The sequence below is a fragment of the Microtus pennsylvanicus genome, chromosome 3, assembly GCF_037038515.1.
Source record: "Microtus pennsylvanicus isolate mMicPen1 chromosome 3, mMicPen1.hap1, whole genome shotgun sequence".
Lineage (NCBI taxonomy): Eukaryota > Metazoa > Chordata > Mammalia > Rodentia > Cricetidae > Microtus > Microtus pennsylvanicus.
Window position 1 is genome coordinate 38104195 of NC_134581.1, and position 25280 is coordinate 38129474.

Consider the following 25280-nt stretch of genomic DNA (forward strand, 5'->3'; position numbering starts at 1 on the left):
AGATAAGGGACTCGGAAAACGTAGACTTTTAGAAAACAATCAAAGCGCTTCCTCTTCCATAATCCTAATTTAAAAAATACTATCGACATGTGAGTGCATTTCCTTACATTTCTCTTTCACTCGTCATTTAAAAGTCCATTTGTTTTTGTAAAAGTCATATGAAAACAGAAAATGTTTCAAAACATACACACATGTCTATATGACATGTCCATTTCCACTTCCCACCTCCTACCATCACTATGACTACTGAACACACACACACACACACACACACACACACACACACACACACATACCCCGTTTTTAATTTTGGTTTTTCAAGACAGAGTTTCTCTGTGTAGCTCTGGCTGTCCTGGAATTTGCTCTGTAGACCAGGCTAGCCTCGAAATTACATATCTGCCTGTCTCTGCTTCCCGAGTGCCAGGGTAGAAGTGCATCACTACTGCCTGACTGAAGGGTCTTAAAGCATCCTTGTTTGTGTTGGTGGCTACTCTTTTTGTTTGTTTGTTTGATACAGGGTATCTCTGTGTAGCCCCAGATATTCTGAAACTTGCTTTGTAGACCAGGCTGGCCTTGAACTCACAGAGATCCACCTGCCTCTGCCTCCTGAGTTTATGGGATTAAAGGCGTGTGCCACCAACACCCAATTTGGTGGATACGCATAAACTGTAATAATGTTTCTGTCCAGTTCTTGACTTACTAATTTCGGACCATATCTATCTAGTCTTCTGAAAGATAGGATGTCTTAGTTGTATAGACACTGCCTACATTCCTCATTTGCTGGGTTTGGGGATTTTTTTGGTTATTGAAATTTGTAATGCTAATGTTAGTTTCCTGGCTATAAATATCTCGTTGGTGCTGTGTTTATGGACTTCATATGGAAATGTCAACTCCAGGGAAAGATGGGAAGGAGGGTGAGTATGGGAAGGAGGATGCAGTTTGATGGCCTAGCACTTTAATCTTGCTGATAATGGCTCCTTCTTGAAAACTTTTGAAGACATTGACTCTGAACTTGGAATTTCCCTCTGTGTCCTTTGGAAAGGATTCCTGTCACCTCTGAAGTTTGGGGTTGTCACTGTTATTTCATTTAATCCCTTAGTGTGGTTCTCTTTTATTTCTATTTTTTCAGGAATTTTCTCAAACTCATTCTATGCTTCTTTCCATTAACATCCTTCAATCTTTTAAACATTTAATTAATTGACAGCTTCTTAAAATTTTCCCTGGAATTGTGGGAGGCAAAGCCTAGATGGTACAGGTTAGGATGTCATATAGCAACACCCTGTTTGAGTTCTTCCATGTGGCTAAAAGCATGGTTTGGGGCACATCAGCTAGCTCAGCAACATTCCAAATTATCTTCTTAAGACTTAGAATTCAGAGTTCATGCCCAAGGATGGTAGATATTTAATAATAATAACTATAATATTTAAAGAACAAACAAACACTAATAATTCAAATGCTAACACTTAAAATCAGGGCTGGCTTGTAGCTCAGCTGTAGAGGATTTACATATGTGAAGATTTCTGGGTTCCATTTCCAGCAGTGTAAAAATTGTTTTAAAACAACACCAATGTCTTCCAATATAACAAAACTTTAAAAATGGGCATAGCTATAAAGCAAAAAATGTAAAACTAAATATTTTTAAAAATATTCTTCAAACTGATAATAAAATGGTTGTCTCAGTGGGGTATTATGGTGGTTTGAATATGAATGGCTCCCATGGGCTTATATATTTAAATGCTGGGCTCCGATTGGTGGAACTGTTTGGGAAGAATTAGCAGGCGTGGCCTTGTTGGAGGAGGTACATCACTGTCATTGGGCTTGGAGGTTTCAAAAACATAGGTCATTCAGTGATTTCTCTCTCTGGCTAGTGTTGGGATCAGAAAGTAAGTTCTCGGCTACTGCTTCAGAGCCCTGCTGGTCTGCCTGCTTGCTGCCATGCTCCCTACCTTGATGGCCAGAAGAAAAGGTAAACTCCAAGTAAATTCTCTCTTCTATAAATCGCTTTGGTCATAGTGCCTCTTCACAGCAATAGAAAAGTATCAAAAACAGGTTTTGTGGGGGGCAGTGTTTGACACAGGATTCCCCCGTGTAACCCTGGCTGTCTTAGAACTCCCTCTGTAGACCAAGTTGGTCTCTAACTCATAGAGATCCTCCTGCCTCTGCCTCCTGAGCGCTGGGACTAAGGGTGTGTATAACTAGCAGGCTCAAGGACAGGTATTACTAAAACTGCCTAGGTCTCCAGCACTATCACATCTTGGACAGACCCCCTAGCATTCTGATGATGTGGTAATTGGAACAGAGACTAGCTGTAAAACACTCTTGCTCCTCACGTCAGCTCTTCCCTTTCCCCACACACCAGGATGGAGAACCACAAATATGACCAAGTTGAGGAGCAAGGGAAAGGGTGTGCTACAGATCTGGGGAGGAGAGGGCTGGCATCGGCTTTTTACCTAAGGGGGCACTGTTAGGGGCACCGCTGGGTACAGTTTTGGGGGGCACCATTGAGGACAGGAGGATGTATTGAGCTGAGACCCTGATCCAGAGGCCTTGATGTCACCAAGGAGTCAAAGTGTGGTTGCCTTGGCCAAGGGCCCAGTCTTACCAAGGCCCCTGTCTTTGAGGAAGACTTCCCCTCAGAGTTACCTGTATTCACTCTCCTAACTGCACCTCTGACTACCCCTCCTATGCATCTCCTTCCCTCACACACAATCAAGAAACCTCAGTGGCATGTGCCATGTCTTTTTACATGGTGAACTAAACCCATTTAGTTAAATCTAGGCCCTCATTTTCATCTAAGCCTGTATATCATAAAGCCTTTCTAGCCAGGGTCATTTTGGTTCCAGTTTCAGGTATTTCTAGACTGAAAATATACTTTAGTATTCAGGAATTCTCCTCTCACCAATGGGAAACTCTCCTAACAATGCCATTAATCCCAGCACTCAAGAGGCTGAGGCAGGAGGATCTCTAAGAGTTCAAGGCCAGCCTGGTCTACAGAGGGAGTTCCAAGTCAGCCAGGGCTACAAAGAAAACCTCCGTCTCAAAAAAAAAAAAAAACCCAAAAAACAAAAACAAAACAACAAAACCAACCAACCAGCCCCCAAACAAATAACAACTAAACACACACACACACACACACACACACACACACACACACACACACACAAACCAACAACTCTCCTCCCAAAATAAAACCACAAAACTCTATCCCAAGGACAACACCAAAGCACTAAAAACAAGAGGTTGTCATGTAGCAGCCATGAGGAGTTAACACCTTCTTTTATACTATATACAGATTCTGTGTTTGCTTGGATTTCCACCTCGCATTTCCACCCAGTGGGCTCCAGAAAGGAAAACAAACAAACAACCCTAAGTCTTCTGTATAAAAGCAACTTCAATTTCTTTCCTCCTCTCCCAAAGTCAGGCCTCTTCTGCTGATGTGCGGAGAGGCATTTTCCAGGGTGGGATCTGATACCTGTTGGTAGTCCTGAGGAAGGTGTGAGTCCTAATTATGTATGGTTTATCTGAGGGTACTGGTTACAACTTCAGGGAAGCCGGGTGGAAATATTCCAACCAACACTCTGCTTGGCAGGTGGGAAGTGAAGATGGGGTAATTTCTCTCACTATTTGTCTTTTTTAATTGGTATTATTGGGGTAAAAGGTTTAGTTTCTCTAAATATGTTGGATTCATGTCCCAGTTACTAATTGGTGTTCCAGGCTGGGGTCAAGATACAGAAATTTTCTCTGAGAGAGGTATCATGACCTGCTTCTTTGATTCCTGAAAAGTCAGTCCCTCTGAAGTGGACACTGACAGAACAGGCCGGCTTTGCCGAAAACCACTGCTTACAAAGGTTCTGTACAAAAAGCCTGCCTGCCCCTTGGTTGTTTTCCAATAACACTGTATCAGCAAATGTCTGGGGATGTGGCTCCGGGGACAAACTGCTAGCCTAGCATGGAAGCCGAGGCCCTGGCTTCCATGCCTAGTCTTGCATCAACCAGGGTGGTGGCACAGGCCTCTGATCTTAGCACTTGATTAGTAAAGGCATAAGGACCAGAAGTTCAAGGTCATTGTCAGCTACTAAAGAATTCAAGGTTAGCTTGAAGTAGAGAATGTCTCAAACATACATGCATGTATACACTAGAGCTCATGTGTATGCACGTGCGTGCGCGCACACACACACACACACACACACACACACACACACACACTATAACAAAAAACAAAAAACCTAACTCAAGACAATACCAGCAAGTGGTAAAATGGGCTGAGGCTGTAGGCTGGTTTGCCCTTCGGATAGAGAAAGATCTGCAGCCAGTTATTTAACACTGCATTCGCTGACCACAAAAGAACCTCAGAACTACTGTCGTTAAAGGACCAATGTCTGGGGCAACCCTTCTCCAAAGCATCTTTACAGTCTGGGCACATTTTTTTCATTCTATGATGTGGGTCACTGGTCAATAGTTACTTGAGTACGTGTATGAGAACTGAAAATGTCTTTCATAGTTTGTGTTCCTATGGAATCTTATTTCCAAAAACTGTTTTCCTATTGTTTTAATTAGCAAGAAAAAATTTCAGGTGCTGGGGGAAAAAAATCAGTTATATTTAGTAAGGCAGCCCAACAGTTAAAAACCGAAGAAAAGGGGGAAATTGAAGTTGATTTATTTCCAGATTTCACTCATCTGAACGTTCTGGTTGGAAGCCACCTGAGAACTAAATCATGCATCGTTTTAATGGATTGAAGTCCAAACGCTGCAAGACCGCTCGCCTTTCCTCCGAGGCCGCGGACGGGCAGGGCAGGGCGGCTGCTGCATCCGGCATCACAGGCATGGCCAGGCCCTGAGCCCAGCGCGGCGCTGCGCCACAAAGAGCCGCAGCGATGGAGGGAGGAGGAGGAAAGGCGGCGTCACCGTGGCGGCTCAGATGAATCAGAGGTGCTGGTGGGAGACCCTCGGCCGCGGCGACCTCGGCATCGTGGTCAGCGTCCTTTCCATCACCTTCTGAACCTCAAATAGAACCCCGGGGAGACGGGGAGAAGGTAGACCAAACCGCTTGCTCCGCGGGCGGCACTTTCGACAGTCAGTTTAATTTCGAGTTTAATGCTCGGGCTTTAGTTTGAAGTCACTCGAAACGTGTATGATCTTAAACATTTAAAAATTAGCCCTTAGAGCTTTTACTTAACTAGATTGCATATTATTAAAAATTAATCCTCAAAACCATCCTCTACTTTAAGTGATGGCTTTGAATCAGAGGAATCGGTCACCCACTGGACAATAGGAAATGGCATATACCTCTGGGGGAAAAATGCTTTTGCGGGACTAGGAAGTTCTAATTCATGAACAGCACAGTTCTATTGGGCTTTACTTTTTAATTTATTAACTTAATTTTTTGTTTCGTATCAAAATGCAGCGCGTCCTTCCTCAGGCTACTGCGGGAGTAGGACGAGCGGACTCTGGGATCCCCGGATTAAGCTGTGTGCTAATAAGGGTTCACAATTGGCTCTGGGAAAAACTCTGATTTGTGGCAATTTTCTCGTTTCTGTGGCATGAACATCTTCACCGTGTCTCTCTGGGAGCAGAGCAGTGTGAGGTCAATTGCTTTATCAAATTGATGCCAGGTCAGCAATGCACCTTGGGGAGCCAGTACCACGAGCAGTGGTACTGGGTGCCGCACCCATGCCGGTTCCCATGCCGACTGCAGGTGGATTTGAGCATCTCTCTGAGGTGATGGTTGGGTCGGACCTGCTCTTTGCACGTGGATTTGCTAAGTGATTGAGAGAATTGAGAGCCACCATATTGGGGAGATGCTGCATGGCTAGGGGCTTCACTTTTCCCACCGCAGTTTTGTAGGGCAAGGAAGGCCTGGTTATTTATACAGGACTGGAATTTCAGTACTCAGGAGGCTGAGAAAGGGAGATTGCGGCGGGTCAGAGGCCAGCCTGGACTTCAGAGTGAAATTCTGTCTCAAAATACAAACCAAACTAGCAAAAGTAAACACACACACACACACACACACACACACACACACACACACAGAGAGAGAGAGAGAGAGGGGGGGGGGGTGAGAAGGGAGGGAGGGGGAGAGAGTCCCAAACCAACCAAGCAGGGCAGTCCTGATTTCAGCTTCAGAATCCTGTACAAGATATTGTTTGAAGACAAAGGTCTAGTATCGAGGAAAAGATGACATTAGAGACCATCTGAATGGCTGAACTTATCTGTTCATTTTCATTTATGAAAACCTGACAATGCTGTGAAACCATAAATGTAGACCAAACACCAGCATATGAGTCTATGGACAGCACTGAACTCAGAGTTCTTTCTTGTTCTTGATTAGATACTAATCCTGGCTCAAAAAAGACAAGTGTGTCTGTCTGAATGGAGGTGTGTGCATGTAACCACGGCCCTGTTTAAAATGAGAAGGACCTTAGACATGGTTTCTTCCATTTTCAGATATGCTATGCAAATTCATTGGAACCCCCTTGGAAGGTGTGTATGTGAGGAGGGGGAGGGGAAAGGGAGAGAGGGGGGAGAGAGAACAAGTGCAGAAGGGCACAGAAGTTCAATCCACAGGTACCCAGCCCTCCCTGCCAGCGCCACCCCTGCCCTTGCACAGAAAGCAGTTCCTTGGTAGGAATCTGCTTCCTGTGTTTTCAATATGCAGCTTTCATTTCAGGAGAGTGGTGGTAACTGACGTAGTCTCTGGCTTTCCACAAATAGGGGAAAAATGAAAAAACTAACAAACAAACAAAAAGATAGTAAACTGTAAAGAAAACTTTGTCACTGCCCAAACAGCGGGTAAGAGGCAAGGTCAGATTTGGAATAAGGATGTCCGCTCCCCGCATCATTTTCAGTTTCAGAAGCTGGCTACCCATCATTCCTTCCTCTGACAGCTCTGTGTGAAGGTCCAGGATGTGCCAACCCCTGAGGTACTATGGCGGGCGCAAACTGAATACTTAAGATATGAGGCTGTTCCCAATTAAGATGTATCAAAGGATTAAAAAAAATTAGTTGAATTTTCTGGTTTTTCAGACTGCAAAACTTCTAATTATGTGATCGTCTTAAATTTAAAAGGAATTCCACCAGATTGCTCTATAAAAATGTTATATTCGGCTTTTGATGTGGGCATGTTTTTTTAAAATTAACACAGATGCAAAGCCCACCGCCCAACTGGAATAAATTCTACCATATTCAGATGCTATCAGTGATTCACCCTCTGATTTGAAAGAAAGATACTAGTGAATATCTACGTGGCTCAGTCTCCTCTCCCACTAACACAGCAAATCACTCATGTCACCCAGTATTTAACAATTTATCCTTTGTACACTGTAATAATCAGCAGCACCAAGTACCTCGAAGATGGAAAATGATAACCAGATTGGACTGTTTGCTCTGTAAGAGCAGCCCACCTTCACGGTCTTCAGTTGCTTTGACCCTTACTCTGAATTCTGTTTTTTTCTTAAGCCATTTAGTTTCTTTAAAATATAGATGTTCGTTAAAACTTAACGTTATATGTTAACAACCTATCTATCCAGGACACAAAGAAATTGATAAATAGATTTAAAGCAATACCAACAGGAAGTTCCAGATTTTAATTGTCAAACTTTGTTATTTATCATATATTTAGATAAAAACATAAAAGTGGTGATGGTTCTATGGTTTGTGTGTGTGTGTTTTAAGACATGATCTTGCTCCGTATACACCCAACGATGGAAGTTGAGATACTCCTGAGTCCTACAAATGTTGGAATTTTAGGTATCTGTCACACATAACTTTTTAAAAGAATGGTATTTGATGAAAAACCTAACTTTTGGGAACGATGATCTTTCATGGGCACATATTTGTGTCCAAGAATTCAATTCTCTGCACATGGAGGCTGAAATCCAGAGAGACACTAACAGTCTTCAGTCAGGAACTGCGTAGCCTTAAACCATCTGGATGACAAGGCTCAGAGAGCTCCCAAGCCCCCGTGAAAAGATTATTTTCCTTTTAGCTTCTTTGCCTACCGCAATTAATGCTGTTTAGTGTGCACTGTCAACGTTAAAAAGAAAATTTGCCATCCAGTCGCTCTTAGCTCATTGGCATGCACTTTGGAATATTCCTTAAAAAAAAATCTGTGCAAATGTGTTCTGATTATCCTTTATCTTCAAATTCGCTCAGAACCTAAAAATCATGCTCAAAACATTTTCACGGCGCGTCCACGAAGGCCCAGATCCCGCGGCAGGAGCATCATCAATGTATTAAGTTCACACCCTTCTACAGATCAATTTCAACGGAGCCTGAAAAGTACATTATAATTTCTTTATAGTGAAACCCAAAATATTCAGAAAGAAATCAGGCAGTTTCCAAGGATTTTGTCCAGCAGCCAGTTTACACCGATCCCGACCAGAGCCGGTGTCCCTCCTCGGGAAGGTTGGCATCCTTTCCGTCCGCCGTGGGCGCCGGGCTCAGGGCAGCAACTGTCCTCGCGGCTCTCAGCCCTCGGCTCTGCGGCCGACCAATGGCTGATGCCTTTCACCCGGTCATCCCGCCTTTTGGCGGCATACTAGCCAATAAGAATGGGCTCATGGAGTCAGCAGCCAATGGGAACTGGGAGAGGCGGCGGCCTAGCCTCCCGCGGTGCAAGCTGGGCCTCCGCTCCGTTGCCCGGGAGCCGAGGCCGCCGAGCCGCCGCCCACAGCCGAGGTCCCAAATAGTGATTGAGTTCAAACTCCCCAGTCGCAGCCGCAAGTCGGCAGCGTCCGTCTGTTCCTCTCCTCGGGCCGCAGCTGTCGGTCGGGCTCGGGGATCGGGTGGGTAATCCAGACAGGAGCAGGCAGCGCCGGCTTGGAGGGTAAGGGGCGGGCCGAGGCCAAAGAAGAGGTCTGCGGCTGGGGGATGGACACGATGGGGATGGGGTGGGGTGGGGTGGGGCGGCTGATGCGGCACTGGGGCGGAGCAGAAGAAAGTTAGGAGCGTGGGGGTTTGTTAGCCCCGAAAAGCAGGGGGAAAGTGCGGTGCTGGCGGATCCAGAGTTCCTAGAACGAACTCTCTGGAGGCTGGTGGAGATCCGGACGGTGGGCGTGGAGCCTTTCAGAGGCTCTGGAACAGGGTATTATTATTATTACACTGTCTTTAAGTGGGCAAGGCACTTTTTCCCAGGCTGTGAATTACTTTTATTCATCCTTGAGGGATGGAATGAGACGAATAAAGGTAGTTAGCAAAACCTACCTGTTGACATAGCTGCGCTGGGTTGGGGTAGACGCTTTGCTCCGCGTGGCGTGAACAAGGGGACAGTGTTTCTCAGTGTGGAGGACTGAGCCAGTTCACCTCACTTCGTGGGCTTGAAAAGTAATGGCATCTCTTGGTCACAAGTTACAAGAGGCAGTGTGCCCTCTCCACCCCCGAAGGGGAGGGGTGCGGTGAATAGCAGATTCATGGCGAGGATTAATTTTATTGAGGTATTGTACCAATGTTTGGGTAAATGGGTGAGGGATGTGGAGGAAGGTTTTATGAGAGTAGATTTTCTTTTCAGATTGATTTTGTGTCTTTTCTGTCACGAACCAGCCCCTCATCTCCACCCCGAAGTTTGAGGGTCCAAGCTCATCCATCACCCAAGTAGAGTACGCTTGACCACTTTAATGTTTATTTATGCCCAATCGTGCATTTAGGGTTAGATGTCTTTGGGGTCAAAAGTCGTCATTTAGTTCAGCAGTTAAGAACACTGACTACTCTTCCAGAGGACTCAGGTTTGATGTCCAGCAGCCACATGACAGGTTGCAACTGTCTGTAACTCCAGTTCCAAGAAATCCAACGCTTTCTTCTGGTCTTGGGCATCGGATGTACATGGGGCACAGCGTACGCTCAGGCAAAACACCCATACACATAGTAATAAATAAATCAGTAACAGGCATCTAGGAAAAAAGGGAAATGGAGGTTTCATTTTGCCCGTGTATTCTCCTCCCCCTCCTCCTTCTCCTCCTCCTCCTCCTCCTCCTCCTCCTCTTCTTCTTCTTCTTCTTCCCCTTCCCCTTCCCCTCCCCCTCCCCCTCCCCCTCCCCCTCCCCCCTCCCCCTCCCCCTCCCCCTCCCCCTCCTCCTCCTCCTCCTTCTCCTTCTTCTTCTTTTTGTTTTTCGAGACAGGGTTTCTTTGTGGCTTTGGAGCCTGACCTGGAACTAGCTCTGTAGATCACAGCTGGTCTCGAACTCAGAGATCCGCTTGCCTCTGCCTCCCGAGTGCTGGGATTAAAGGCGTGCGCCACCATCGCCCGGCCTGTATTCTTCTTTCTAGTCTCTTAATGCACTTCTGTTTTATATTATCATTTACAGTATTTTATCCTGGGTTTGGTTGCATATTGATTACGGAGTCCATTCGGATGTGTGACAGGAAAGGCTAGTTTTCTTGGAGTCTTTAAGCTGATAAACTGTCATTCAGATGTCAAAAATCTGCTGATTCTGCCTCTTTAACATGACAGAACTAATTCCATAAGACTTGCTAGAAGACTCAAGCGGTGCCTTCCTAGGTCTCCTTTCTGTTGCCAACTCTGGAGGACACCCACCACAACTTAATCTACCCTTTTCCCCCATTCCATCCTTTTCTTGGCTAGCTCCTGCATTTCGGCTTCTACCATCTATAACTTATTAGCACACCCCAGTTTTCCATCTCTGCAACTCCTATGTAGGCAGATTTAGGTATTTCCACTCAGATTAACCTGGTCACAGGCACCTTAGTTTAGACTCAATATGTCTGGTAACTGAACGGTTACCTTTTCCTGACAAACCCCTTGCAACTGGGTGGTATCATTTGCATCCAGTTTTACAAGTCAAAAACTTGAAATTCATTCAGGTTCTTCTTATAGTCCACATTCAATCCTTCATCAACTCTAATTTATTTGATTTGCTAAATATCTCTGGCATCAGTTTGAAGCCCTGTATGCTACTGTAGCACAAATCTCCTTTTCTTGGGTTAGGATGGCCTTTGGAAAGGTCATGTCTGAGGGCTTTACTCTCCCTGGGGATCCTTTGTTTCCATAAGAAGTCTTCCTGTGGTTGCAGTCTCCCCATCACTTACTGGTGCTTACAGCCAGTGCATTCTCTTCCAACCAGATTGCCCAATATTAATATAATGTGAAGCACATTTATTTTCAGTAAGCATATAAAAATATAAGCAAGTAAAGCTAATTTTAAGATATGGTAACCTAATAATCCAAAAATATTGTTTCAACACATAACCAATATAGAAAAGATTATTAAAGGGTTTTTTTGTTTTTTTTTTGTGCGTGTGTAATAAATTTTCGAAAGCTCATGTGGTATGTGTAAGAGTTTTGGTTACTATACAATGAGAATGACTTTCATTGCCCTCTCTTTGTTCCGCCTCACTTCCTTTAGACCTGTTCCTACATTCTCATCATGTATAAATTTATACCTAGATTCTACATATGTGATAACACGAAGTATCTGTCTTTCTGTGTGCAGCTTATTGAAATAACACCGAACAATCCAGTTCCATCCACTTTCCTGCAATATCATACTTGCAGGTGAATGCATTTCCGCTGTGTAATCTGCCTTATTTTCTTTATGACTTTTTCTGCTGGTGGACCTCTAGGCTGATCCGTATCATGGCTAAGAGAGTGGGGTAGTGGTAAACACCGAAGTCCCACCGACATATTCCAGCTGTCATATATCTCAGTTCTGATGATCTGCATTTCACATGCTTTGTACTATTTAAAATTTGAGGGTATGCTATATTTTTGTTATTTGGCCCTTGATGACTTGGTATAGGGTCCAGGCTGCTGGGTTCTGGGGTTGAAAGCATGGCCACTGTGCCCAGCCCTTGCTACCCTTTTTATTTTTACAGGTGCTGCTGTTTCTCTTGGAAGAAGCCCTTCTTCACCAGCTGCCTGCTTTTAGTAACAGAATTTGCTGCTGCCCCTCCAGTCTCTCCCCTCCCCCCAATTATACTGTGCTTAACCTCTAGTAATACCTGAAAACAGAAACCGAGCGTGTCTCCTGTGGAAACCCCCCAGTGCCCTGCTGGCACTAATCTTGGATCTCATTTCATCGCCTCGACTTCCTTTTTCTCTCAGCAGCTGAATTCTTTTGCATTATTTTTCTTCCTGTTGGCTCAGAGTTCATTAATGTGAGGGAATGTGGTCTCTTCCTCATTTTTCATTTGTAACTTACTCAGTGTACAATGCCCAGCATTTGGTGGGTGATGAACAAGTGTCTGATGAATGAATGAAACATTCGTGGTATTTTCATCTGTCTGACTAAATTTTGGGAATACATACTACAGTTATGCTTTCATTTGGCTATTTTAAAATGCTTGCTTGCTTATTTATTTATAAAAAGAAGCTGATTGTGCCAGAGATGAGAAGGCTAGCATTTGCTATGGTCTGACTGATCATATTAAAATCATTCTTAAAAATCCAACATAGTTTAAAAGTTCTTAGTATTTTAAAATTTTATTTTAAAAAAACCATAGTTTGATATTTAAGGAAGAGAGGATTCTGTGAAACTGAAATAAGTTTTTTTATATGCAGAAGCATGTAAATAGAACGAGGAAAGTATGGGTTTTCATTTTCTTTTTAATCTTTTGAAGTTCTTTATAGAATTTGCAGTTGTAGCGTGAAGGCAGCACTGTGGCTCTTTCCCGTCATCTCGTCGTTCTTGAGAGACAGAGCTCCTTAATTCCCGATGTCACTCTTAGTTTATTTCGGGTTTTTCTTTTGTCCTGTTGCCTACCAGCAGCAAGAGTAACCAGGGAGCGATGCTTTATACATAGAAACTCAGCGCAGGCTTTTGTTGGGGGATTAGCAACACTTTGGTTTTATACACTTGGTTCATAGGCTCGCATGAGCCCGGTGATCACTGTGATAATAATGCCTGTACACAGTGTCTCTGCAGATCTCAGCTGCTTTACGATCCATGAGACCTGGTCATAAGGAAGGCATTCCAGCACTGAAGGAGTCCTTGGCATGTTATCTCCTGACCAGTTAGGAATATATAACCTGTACTGTTGGGGATTCTTCTTAAAGAAATTTACTTTCAGATACTAAATGAAATTGATAGTTTCTTGGCATTGCTATAGTAGTGTTTTTGGCCATTGTTAGGAAGGTAACTATTAGAGATTGAATTAGCAAGACACACACACACACACACATTGCTTTTAGCTGGCTTTTTATATAATAAACTACATAAACCACTCTACCCCACCCCTCATTGACAGCAGAAACAGATAAAACATCTGAAAACTGATTTATTCCTGACCACAATGACTAGTTTAAATGAGGATGAAACATACACATAGAACATAAATCTTCAGGGTTCTGTTAAGTTATACATCTTTTTTTCTTTAATGTAAAAGAAAAAGAATATATTTCATACAATATATTCTGACTATGTTTTCCCCTTTCCCATTCTTTCCTCCCCTCCCATTCTTTCTCTCTCTTATAAGAAAATGAACAGGTATCTAATAATAATACGAAGTAAAATAAAACAAAGTCATATAATCAAAATCATATAAAACAAACAAGAATAGGACAAAATGAATAGAAGATAAAGAGCCAATAAAAGCACAAGACGCATAGCTGCAGAGACACCCACATTCACACACAGACAAAGCGCATAAAAACACAACAGGAAAAAAATAAGGTATACACAAAGACCCGTAAGACAAACAAACTAACCAAAAGTGCTGACAAAGCACAATGATACAGAGGACTCCAGAATTGTCATCTGCTGCTGGGCATGGGGCCTGCCCTCCAGAGTGGTTTGTAGACACAGTGAAACTCTGTTGGAGAACTGAGGTTTCCTTTGCGAGCAGTTTTCAATTGGAGATAGCTTCTGGGCTAGGGATGGGGCTGTGTTGGCTTACCCTGTCGGTGCTGGGACCCGGTCAGGCCCAGACCTGTTCAGGCCTGTACATGCTGCCACAGTCTCTATGAGTTCATCTATGCTTTGGTCCTGCTGGGTTTAGATGGCCTTGCTTCATTGTCCTCCACCCCCATCTGCCTCCTCTTCCACAGTGCTCCCTGAGCCATGGGGTAGGGTGGGCTCGGGTAAGAGTATCTAATGGAGATGTCCCATTTCGAACTGAGTGTTTCGAGGTCTCCCACTCTCTGCACATTGTCTCTGGGTCTCTGTGTTTGTTCCCATCTCCTGCAGGAATAAGCTTCTCTGATAATGGCTGAGTGAGACATTGCTCTGTGGGTAGCAGAATATCATTAGGAGTCATTTTGTTGCTATGATTCTTTAAGTTATACATCTTTTATTTTCTCTTTTAAGAGAAGCAGCAATCCATTCATTTAACAATATGTCTAAGCCAGCCGTGTGGGTCACACTTGTAACCCCATTGCTTGGGAGGCAGTAGTAGGGATGAAGGCATCGTTACCTGCACAGTGAGTTTCTCATTAGCCTGGGCTACCCAAGACCCTGTCTCCAAGCCAACAGTATTAGTCATGTACAAATTAAAGATGTAAATGCAGGTGAACTTTTCTTTGTGTAAAGCTTTATTAGATTTCTCAGTTATTTCAAATAAAGCCATAAAAATTGCTGAAATAGAATAGTATTTCCAGTGCTAATAGGCCTATATAGAGGGTAAAACAGACCAGTAGAATAGAGTGACTGGGCCCACTGTAATAGACTTCATTTGAAGTGTTTTTGAGAAGGTGGTCTTTGTACTGAAGCCAGGGTGAGGGAGCTTCTGTTAGAAAGTTCTAGATGGAGAATGAAGGCAGTGTGAGGTTTGGCAGGTGGGGAACACAGAAGGCTGTTTAGCCTGGGGAAGAGATGAGAGCTGTGCCTTGACCAGGCTGGGGCAGGAAGCAGAGCACCAAATCTTGGGCAGGTTTGACTTTAAGGAATCTGATGGCCTTAGGAAGTCTTTGAAGTGGATTGAGCAGGGAGGCCCCACTGTGTAATCTCTGCTCTCGGCTGCTATTTCTGGCTGCTGCATGAAGAATTAGCTGTGGGAATGAAAGTAGGCTGTCAGCAGTGAGTGCAGCAGTCCAGCTGAGAGAAGAGGTGATGCAGATGGGACAGTAGGCCTGCAGACAGAAGGAGCAGGCGGATCTACCCCAGGAAGGAGCAGGCGGATCTACCCCAGGAAGGAGCAGGCAGATCTACCCCAGGAAGGAGCAGGCAGATCTACCCCAGGAAGGAGCAGGCGGATCTACCCCAGGAAGGAGCAGGCGGATCTACCCCAAGAAGGAGCAAGGCGGATCTACCCCAGGAAGGAGCAGGCGGATCTACCCCAGGAAGGAGCAGGCGGATCTACCCCAGGAAGGAGCAGGCAGATCTACCCCAGGAAGGAGCAGGCAGATCTACACCACAGAGTTTGGAGGTTAAACTGTCCGGTTTTTAAGATGACTTAGGCATGTACAGAGAGAAGGATCTAGGATGATCTTAGATTTGTAACTTGAGACATTTAGTAGAAAGGAGTCACCGTAATGAGATCAGCAAAATAGGAAAGAGTCAGGGGTGTGATGAAGCCACTTTAATTTTGAACATGTGTGATAAGTAGAGCTCCCAGGGTAGTGAGTAACGCTGCTGTGGGAGAATGCTGTAAAGATGAGTCACTCGCATTGGTTTAATAAAATGTTGATTTGCCAGTAGTCAGGCAGGAAGTATAGGTAGGGCTACCAGACTAGGAGAGTTCTGGAAAGAAGAAAGGCAGAGAGCCACACAGAGGAAGCAAGATGAGAATGCCTTACTGAGAAAAGATACCAAGCCACGTGGCTAAACATAGACAAGAATTATGGGTTAATTTAAGTTGTAAGAGCTAGTTAATAATAAGCCTAAGTGAAGAGGCCAAACAGTTTATAATTAATATAAGCCTCTGTGTGTTTCTTTGGGACTGAACAACTGCAGGACCAGGCAAGACAGAAACTTCTGTCTACATAACTCCACCAATGCAATAGTTAGATCAGAACAAATTAATAAATTCAGTTTTAATCTAAGCAAAACATTAGTGGGTGAGCCCAAGAAAAAGAAGCCATGAGGGGAAACCATGAGGGGACATCTATGGGCCAGACTTTAAATACCTCTGGGGGTGGGACCACTGCTTAGCAGGCTTTATTTGGGCAGGGTCTGGAGAGGGCAGCTCCAGGGAACTGCTGCTTGGTATACTGAGGGCAGGGTTTTGATTGGGGCCTCGAGCTGGAAAGTCCCATCACCAGACTATGATTATGCTCTGTCTAGGGCCACAACAGAACACCAGAAACCAAGATATTCCTATTTTATGATGCCTGAATAGTCTAACAAAAGCTCTCTCCTTACTTAAGGTCTATTCAGGCTTACAAAGACCAGTTTAAAAATATGTCTAACCTTCTTGCTTTTAACTAAAATTGGTAAGTTGTAGTTAATTTGCTAAACTACTAGCAAGTTAACTGCCAATTGCCTCATAAAGGATCAACATTTTTGATATGTTCAGTTTTAGCTTAAGTTAAGCTTAAACAACATTTGTCTAATTTAGATTAGCAATGCGAATTTGAAAGGACCTGTCGAATAGAAAGAGGGGATATTTGAGTCTGAAAGTCAGACTTAAAAATGACCTAAGTGGGGAGTCAAGATAAAGGGAAGAAAGCCAATGTGGCTGGAACACTGAGTGTTCAAACATTTGGGCATCAGGTAGAAAAGAGAATGCTTTTGAAAGGGGGCAGTAATGCCATAGGTTCAGTGGAATGGCATAGAAATTAGCTGTTGGATTAGGATGATGACTGCTTATCTTAGTTAGGGTTACTATTGCTGCAAAGAGGCACCATGACCATGGCAACTCTTATAAAGAAAATATTTAATTGTGGTGGCTCGCTTACGATTCAGAGGTTCCGTCCATTATCATCTTGGTGGGAGCATGGTGGTGTGCAGGCAGATGTGGTGCTGGAGAAATAGCCGAGTGTCCTACATCTTGCAGGTAACAGGAATGGAACCGATAGCTATGCTAGAAGGCTAATTCTACACAGGGGGGAGTTTTATTTTCCATAGAAGCTGAGATATTTTTAATAAGAGAATGACCATCACAAGTGACTCCCAGGCCACACTGAAAGTAAAAACCAGAGGAGCAGTGTTCCAAGAGTTCTAGAGAAAGTGACTTGACTTGGAATTCAGAACCTCTGAAAGTGTCAAGTATGAGGACAGAAAAGGACTTTGGGCTCCCCTTCCCTAAGCGGCACATAGAGCATTTCCTCTCTAACATAAATAGAGCATCCTCTCCCCAAGCTTTACATAGAACTTCATACATAGAGCTTCTCCTTGCTAAACTGTACAGCCCTCTTAAGGATATGACCAGTATATGATTACTGGAACTAATAAAGATGACCCCATGAACTGGAAGATCTAGTGTGGTCAGGACTGATGGTGCCATTAGAACAGAAGTGTTCTCAGGTTGGAACGTAACCGGGTTACATCAGGGTAGGAAACACAAGGATAATGCCAGAAGAAGAATGGTGTGGATTCAGTCTATTGTTAGCATAAAAGCTGGTATTTGTTACACATGTAGTAACAATCATGCATTTTCAAAACTCTCAGCAAGAAAAAGCCAATTAAATGCTCTAAAATAAAAGGCTGTAAAATTAGCACATAGCTGAATGTTGAGGCCATTTTCTAAAATAAAGAGTGAGTTAATCCTCATGGTTCAAAGATAGTAATTCAGGGAATAGTATACAGTAGCTCCTTTTGTCCTTTGGGAATATGTTCTTCAACCCTCATCAGATACCTGAAATTGAGGATAGTGAAAAACTCTGTACTATGTTTTTGCCTAGTTTATATGCCTAGGCTAAAATATACCTAATGAGCTAGTCATTATGAATAACAGTATTAACTAGAACAATTACAAAATATTATAATAAAATTATGTAGATGTCTTTTTCTTGAAGTATCTTGTATGATGGGTTTTAGTCTCTTTTTTCTTTTTCTTTTTTCTTTTTTGGGCTTGAGAGATGGCTCAGCAGTTAAGAGAGCACTGGTTGCTTTTCCAGAGGACTCGGGTTCAATTCCCAGCACTCACATGGCAGCTCACAACTGTCTGTAACTCCATTTCCAGGGAGTCTCACACCCTTACACCAATGCATATCAAATAAAATTAAATAATTAAAACAAAAGAACTTTTCAACTTTTCCACTTAACAGCAGATTGGCATCTTTTTATATATCCAGAGTGCAACGTCACTGTTAGTGGGCCATTGCTAAATACAGTACAGGTTGCCTAAACATAAGCATTGTGGTTCAGTGGGGCTGACCTGATTACCAAGCCAGACATTACATGAGTAGTGATCAGGTAGCATGTGCAGTGTGGATACTCTGGGTAGACAGGTGATTTACGTCCCAAGCTGCACAGAGTGGAATGACAGACCTTACTGTGGTGCTATGAACAGTGTGCAGTTTAGAAGTTGTGCGTTCTATCTGCAATCTCCCATTTAATAATTTTGGACCCAGTTGACCATGGATGAAGGGAGACTAAGCATAAAAGTATAACCCTTTAAAATACTTGTTATGGGGAGTGGGAGCTGGATAATGGGATGTAGGAAGTCCGTGTGGTTTAACTGAAAGTACTTGGGAGAAGGGAAGAATGCGCTTTGGTGTATTCTTCCCCTTTGCCAAGAATGGCTGACTGGCACCCTGATGTTCTAGATGAGTGAGGCCAGGGAGCTGCTTCTGGTATGCAGATAAAAAATAGAATGCATCTTCATCTTACATAATCAACTTTAACACTATTGACATTTAAATGGAAGGTAATTATTGATGTGATAGTAACTTAAAACAGTTCTTTAGCACTTGCTATTAACAGACTCACTGTGTGGATGGCAGAGGGAGAAATGAGGCTGGTAATTATTTTTGCTGTGTGTATGTGTGCATATGAGGGACCAGAGGTTGCCATTGTGTGTTCCTCAGTTGCTCTTTACCTTACTGTTTGAGAACCTGGAGCTCACCGTTTGGGCTATACTGACTGCCTAATAGGCCTCAGGGATCCTCCTGCCTCTGCGGCTCCAGTGTTGGGATGTTGAAATGGTCCAAGAATGGTTCTGTGAGAGGAGAATTCTAAGTACTTGTGATAAAACTCCAAGAAAAAAAGACACGAGTATTGTGACCTCAGTTTCTTCAAAACACAGAATTGTTTTTGGAATGTGCTTTTGTGCTCCCCCAGGTGTAGCAGACAGTGAGTTTACTTCGGATTATTTATTGCAATTTGCTATTGTGTCTGTGGCTTATGAAAAAATGTTTTTACCACGTGCAGCTTGTCCTTGTGATTGTATACTTACGTGAGTCTTTTCACCCTCGGAGTATAAATTGTCTGGTGCTCTGAATAAAGCTGGCTATTGGATGAAGCTTTAGTTTGTCTCATTTTAGCCAGTTGGAGAGGTAGACACTGGGAATGCTGGTATGTGCTACTGAAACCAGCTCTTAAAATGGGAGCTAGGACCCAAACTCAGGTCATAAGACTTTGCATGGAAAACGCTTTTCTGACTCAGTCCTCTTTCCAGACTTGATTTGTGTTTTGTTTTTCTATTTTGCCATTAGAATTGTTGATTTCAGATCCATTAATGAATTTTTAACAGCCTGAGATTGGCAGGCACTAATACATCAGACTAAGATCAAAGTATTAGTGGAGCTATAGGTCAGCGGTAGAAAATGTACTTAACATGTGCCAAGGGCCAGCATTGTCTCCATTCCTCACTCTCCTGCTCCCTATACATTCAGAGGAGCAGTGGTCGCAGGAAAATGAAGATGTTTCCTTCACCACCTTGTTCACACAGTTGCCAACTCTTGGTGACCTTCCATCTCTGTGCTTCTCTGGGCTATTCTGAAGCAAACCTCCGACATCGCTTAATTTTATTTTGAAGTATTTAAACAAATTTCTTTAAAAGGTGAAGATTCATAAAGTTCATACCAAATACAAATGGCACGAATGCATTTCCCCCAAAGCCCACAGTAATTCCTTAACATTAGTACACAATCCGTGTTTTTTTGCTCAGTTGTCTTACGTTCGCTTATAGAAGCTGAGACGGCGTGCACAGGTTGCGATCTGTTGTTGTTGCTTTAGACTCACTACATAGGCAGCCTCTTCGCAGTTTGTTCTCCTTGCAGTTTGTTCGTGACGGTATTGTATTGTACATTGACATAGCCTGCATTTCCCATAGATTGCACTGTATTTGGAAGCTCGGCCGGATTCAGACTGAACACCAGGCAGGAGGACAGACGACTTGAGAGTGTCCTCTCAGGAGGTGTGTATCTGCGTGTTTCTTTCCTGTGGTGTTCTCACCATTAATGGTCATCGCTTTGTTTCCTTGTTTTATTAGTGGTTGTAAAATGTCAGACTTCTAATCTTGATTTTAATATTTCCTTTTCCATTATTTGCCAAAAATGATTTTATAAAGAAATGTTTTATTTCTTGTTAGTTTGAGGGACAGCTTTGGCAGCATAGGCAAGGTAAATGCCTGGTTCCCCCGGAGGGACTTGCAAAGGTTGTTTGGAGATTTATTTAGTGTCTCATGAATTTGTGGGCCAATATATTTCTTGTATTAAAAATTCCTTGCTTATATAATCTTTATAAATGATGAAAGTGTTCAGTCTTTGACCACTAAGAACTTCTTCAAGGTGGCACATAAGCCCTTTCAGAATCTCTCAGCATCATCTCATGACGTCTTTGCTTTCTAAAATACTCAAACCTCTGGATTCTTCAGTTCAGCTTATGTGCCTCCTTCAGACACGGTATGAGACAGCTGACAAGGCAGGGATATTTAGATACAATGTGTGGGTGTGTTGGCCTAGCTTTTTTCTTGTTTCTAGGATTTCTCAGTGGATATAGATATTAAATAGTTTTTTTTAAAAAAAAACTTAAAAGATAAAAGTTACAATACATTCATGTTGATGCTTCTGTCTCGGATTTTGTACTTAAAAATGTTAGAGCTCAGCTGAGCAGTGGTGGCACACACATTTAATCCCAGCGCTCAGGAGGCAGAGTCAGGCGGATCTCAGAGGTCAAGACCAGCCTGGTTTATAGAGCAAGTCTCAGGGCAGCCAAGGCCACACAGAGAAACCCTGTCTAAAAAACAAAACAAAACAAAAAAGAATGTTAGAGCTCATATAAGCAGATTTTTGTTTTTATTTTGTTTTTTCCATATTGGAAATTCCAATGCCCAAGTAGTACAACAGCTTCCCACTTGCTTTGTCCCTGCTACACGTGTTAGTCTGGGGGTAAGAGAACCAACAAAGATTGCCTGACCAGCCTTCCACATTGTTGTTATTTGATTTTGTTACATATTTAAAACATTTTACTGTGTGTGTATGTGTGTGTGTATGTCTATGTGAGTGTGTGTGTGTATGTGTGTGTATATATGTCTGTATGAGTGTGTGTGTGTGTGAGTAGGTGTGTGTATGAGTGTATGTGAGTGTGTGTGTGTATGTATATATGCGTGTGTGTGTATGTGTATGTGTATGTGTGTGGGGGTGGGAGTGTGAGTGATCAGAGGATAACCTCACATGTCAGTCCTTGCGTTCTACCCTTCAAGTTGTGTTTTAAAGTAATTTCAACTAGTTACTTTATGTTTTTGTCATTTTACCTCAGTTTACCTCATTTATTTAATTTCTCCTGCTTTATAGGATTTGTTTTAAATATCTAAGTTCCCCCAAATCATCCTTTCTGAAGTCCAGTTTGTAAACAGGTAAACAGAGGCAGTGTCCACTACTGACCCTGAATTCTGCCCCCCTTTCCCAGTAGCTCTTTTTCAGTAAGAAAACCACCTGCACATGTTGCTTTTAAAATTTAAACGCGTTAAGACTAAATACACCTTTTCTCTCGTCACGCCAGTGACATTTTACGTGCTGTTACAGGGAGCCGTTGACCTCATAGAGCAGACTGTAGAACTCTGCTGGCGTGGCTGAGAATTCCACTGCCCCGCCTACCCCTAGAGAACGCGCTTCTTTAAACATTTGCTTTAGCCTCGTACTTTTTTTTTTAAGTAAAAGGTTATATATTTTTCCTGTCATGTCACATAATACCCTAAGCTGAGTTCTTACAAAGAAGAAAGGTTTATTTGCTCACAGTTTAGAGATTGGGAGCCCAAGATTGGGCAGCTGCTCTTCTTTGGTCTTCTGTGAGGACCTCATGGCAGATGATGGAAGCCCTTGGTGGTGGAGATCACACGGTGAGACAAGAAGCCATGGAATTCAGGGGCTGGACCTGATCCATGGCCCCCACATGAATATACGTCTCTGTTTTCTGTGGTAGAGAAGCTCTTGACCATCCCTTTATTGAGTTGGATCCCACCCCTTTATTCTACTTTGAGAATGAGCCTTGCCCACTTGCTCAGGCTACTCTGGAATTCATGATCTTCTTTCTGGTAGCTCAGATAACAGCTGTGTGGAATCCTACTTGGTCTAGGCTTGGTGTTGTATAAACGACACACCATCTCAAGAACTCATCGTGGGAGACCAGGGTTAATTCCTCTCAAGGGTAATACTCTCCTGACCTAATTACTTTGTATAAATCTGGTCTCTTAAAGCCACCATCAACCTGAGCTTTGGGACAAAGCTTCCAAACTGTATTTATCCCGTACTGCAGACTTCCTGTGGTTTGCGTGCCGTTATCTGTTGGCTCTTTCCTCTGTACGCCATGACTTTACACATGCTGTTCATGCTAGGCCAGTGGTGCGCTTCTGTGTGATGCCCTCACTCCGTCCATTTCTTAGTATCTCCTAGATATTTTCCTAGGATATAGAGAGAGTCGCGATCATCCTCACTACCCCAGTAGCTTACAGTCTGTTAGAAGGCCAGTGCCTTCCTGGTGGCATTCTGGTCATGTCATCTATCTATCATGTTCTTGAGTATCAGTGACTGCCTTGTGCACACATCTTGTCATGTATTAGGAAGCACTCTACTTTAACAGTAACTTTATCAATAGGCCCCATCTTCATATATGAAGAGAAGAATTATTCTCATTATAGAAGTAGCCCTTTTCCATTGCATTAGCAAAACAAATGAGAGACAGAGAGAGGGGCGGGGGAGAGAATGAATCTACAGTTCATTTGCTCAGCAGGCTCTGTTTGGGTGCTGATTCATTCCTTGCTTTTCAGATTGTTTTGAGTTCTTGAGTTTGGATGGGAAGAGTACTCAGTATTTTCACGTCTTTCCAAATGGATGTGTGCATTTGAGATATGTGGTGTGCACTAGTTAGAGGTTTCCTTGAACACAACAATTTTATATGTTCCCAAGGATGTGTGTGGTATTGATTTTCCAGTCCTGTACCGGCACAAAATAAAGGCAATGCAGATATCAAAGAATATTTACCAGTTTATTGTTAAACTTACTGAACCAAAGTTCCAGCGTAGCACAGGTAGCGAGGAACAAAAGGGCCGAGCCGCCTCTCCGCGCACCCCGCCCTCTAAAGGGAGCTGATTTAACCCCTTTATCTCCCCCTTTTGTCTAAATAAGACACAACTAAACCAAATATAACTATAACAATAATAACAAATGATAAATATAACAAACAATATTGAGAGCAAAAGTTTTGCTAAAGAGTAACTACAATTAAATAATCTTCAACTCCATCAAAGATCTGAGAAGGGAGTAAATATTACTTAACAAAAAAGAGATATCCAAAATGTGCAACAAATGACAGAGACAACTGACTGCCTGGGCAATCACCCAAAATCTCGTTTGCAATGTTGAGTCAACCAACTTTGGCTAAGGCCTAACATAACTGACATACCATTCTCAAATGCAAGGAACTTTCTTAGGATTATCCTACCCTGTCTTGGCAAGATAAGACAATCCTGTTTATATCTTAGTCAGTAGTTGAGGTATGGGTTTTTCTTAACCCAAAGGCCAGTTCTGCCAGGAAGACAAGCTCCCAGTGGAGTGTCTTTGGTGCTCAACGTTCTCTCGGGAGTAAAGTGGTGTTGCCAGGAGTAAATTGTGTCTCGATGGCACAGAATTCTAGGTTAGATTAAAGGCCATTTTCTACAGCTCTTCAAAGAAGCTGAAGATTATACTATCTATATTGAAAATAATCTCTATGTATCTAAAAGACCTGATTAACCTAAAAATAATATGACAAACATGTAATTCTCAATACCTATCTAATTTGAAAACTAAGGGAATAAACAATTGTGCAATGTATGAAGACAATGATCTTCACTTGTAAACAATGTCATTACTTATCAAATGTAAACAATGTTATTACATAAATAGGACCAGAGGTAGAAATGTACATTGTGATATGATAGATGTATCCATACAATATAAGCATAGTCTTATACCAAAATAGAGGTAGGAACACTCACATTCAATATTCAATATATCAATATACAAAAAACAGTACCAACATAATTTTCTAAAAACAGTAAGTCACAAATACCAATCATCCCATCAACCCAGTTAATCCCCCTCTTTTTTTTTTTTTTTATATATATCCCTAATTCCATACAATATCTCCCCGTCCCCTCACCCCTAAACCAACCACTAAAAGATGTCCCTAACCCTGTGGGCAAACTCTGTTGGGAGAGGGGACGTCGTCCTCTTAGATTGCTTCTAGCTGACATGGGGGCGACGTTCTTCTTAGGGGCCCCTGTGAAAGCAAACGATGGTAAAATTCCCAAATTAACCTTTGACTTAAGAAGACTATAACTAGTCTCTGTGTGTTTCGAGAAGGTCCGGCCAGAGCGTCGTCAAAAATGTGCATCATATGAAATTGTCTCTTGCAATTGGTACCAAAAAACAGATCCAAAATTAGTGCTTAAAAAAAAATTCATGACGTCATAAAAACCAGATTGAGTTGATGTTGTGGGGCCCCATCTTCATCCTGGAAACTTCAAAAATTACTGTAGGAAAATATGTTGCTTGTTATGGGAAATTTAAACATTAACAACAAGGACTTATACTGACATATAAAGAAAGACACAGATGTGAGGGAAGGCAAAGAAAGTTTATCAAGTATAAAATTATTCTTATTCTGTCCCATTTCATGGCTCCTGACCTGAGACAGAAACTTTGAAATATCTCTTATCAACAGGCTTGGAATTGAAGAAGGACTGAGCCATAGTCCAACTCCAAAACCAGCTCTACACATTTATAAAGAAGTGTTCAATAAAACATATAAATATAGATAAATATATATAAAACCAATACTTACGATACGTATAGAATTTTATTGTTGATGTTTAATGGGTCGTATCTATTTTCCATCCATCAGTAATTAAATATTCAGGGTCCCTCAAATTCTTTGGAGGTGAATATTTTCCTGTGGAGATAAGAAAAGAACCCTGCCCCCATCCTATTAGTAATCCTTACCATCTGTATGTCGGTCATCCTTGTGAAT

The 25280-nt window shown here is 42.6% G+C and overlaps 1 protein-coding gene across 7 annotated transcripts in view; it reads left to right on the plus strand.

Annotated features, from left to right (window-relative positions):
* The first annotated feature begins 4714 nt into the window (after positions 1-4714).
* Positions 4715-25280, plus strand: part of Lca5 (lebercilin LCA5) — a 55268-nt gene continuing 34702 nt past the window's right edge. The window contains exons 1-2 of one of the 7 annotated variants that reach the window (XM_075965103.1): positions 4715-5033; positions 20104-20187. The gene's annotated coding sequence lies outside the window, so the exon portion shown is untranslated. Of the gene's footprint in view, positions 5034-8545; positions 8825-8988; positions 9083-20103; positions 20188-25280 lie in introns of those variants that run through there. The other 6 variants (XM_075965106.1, XM_075965102.1, XM_075965105.1 and 3 more) reach the window with 6 other exon arrangements.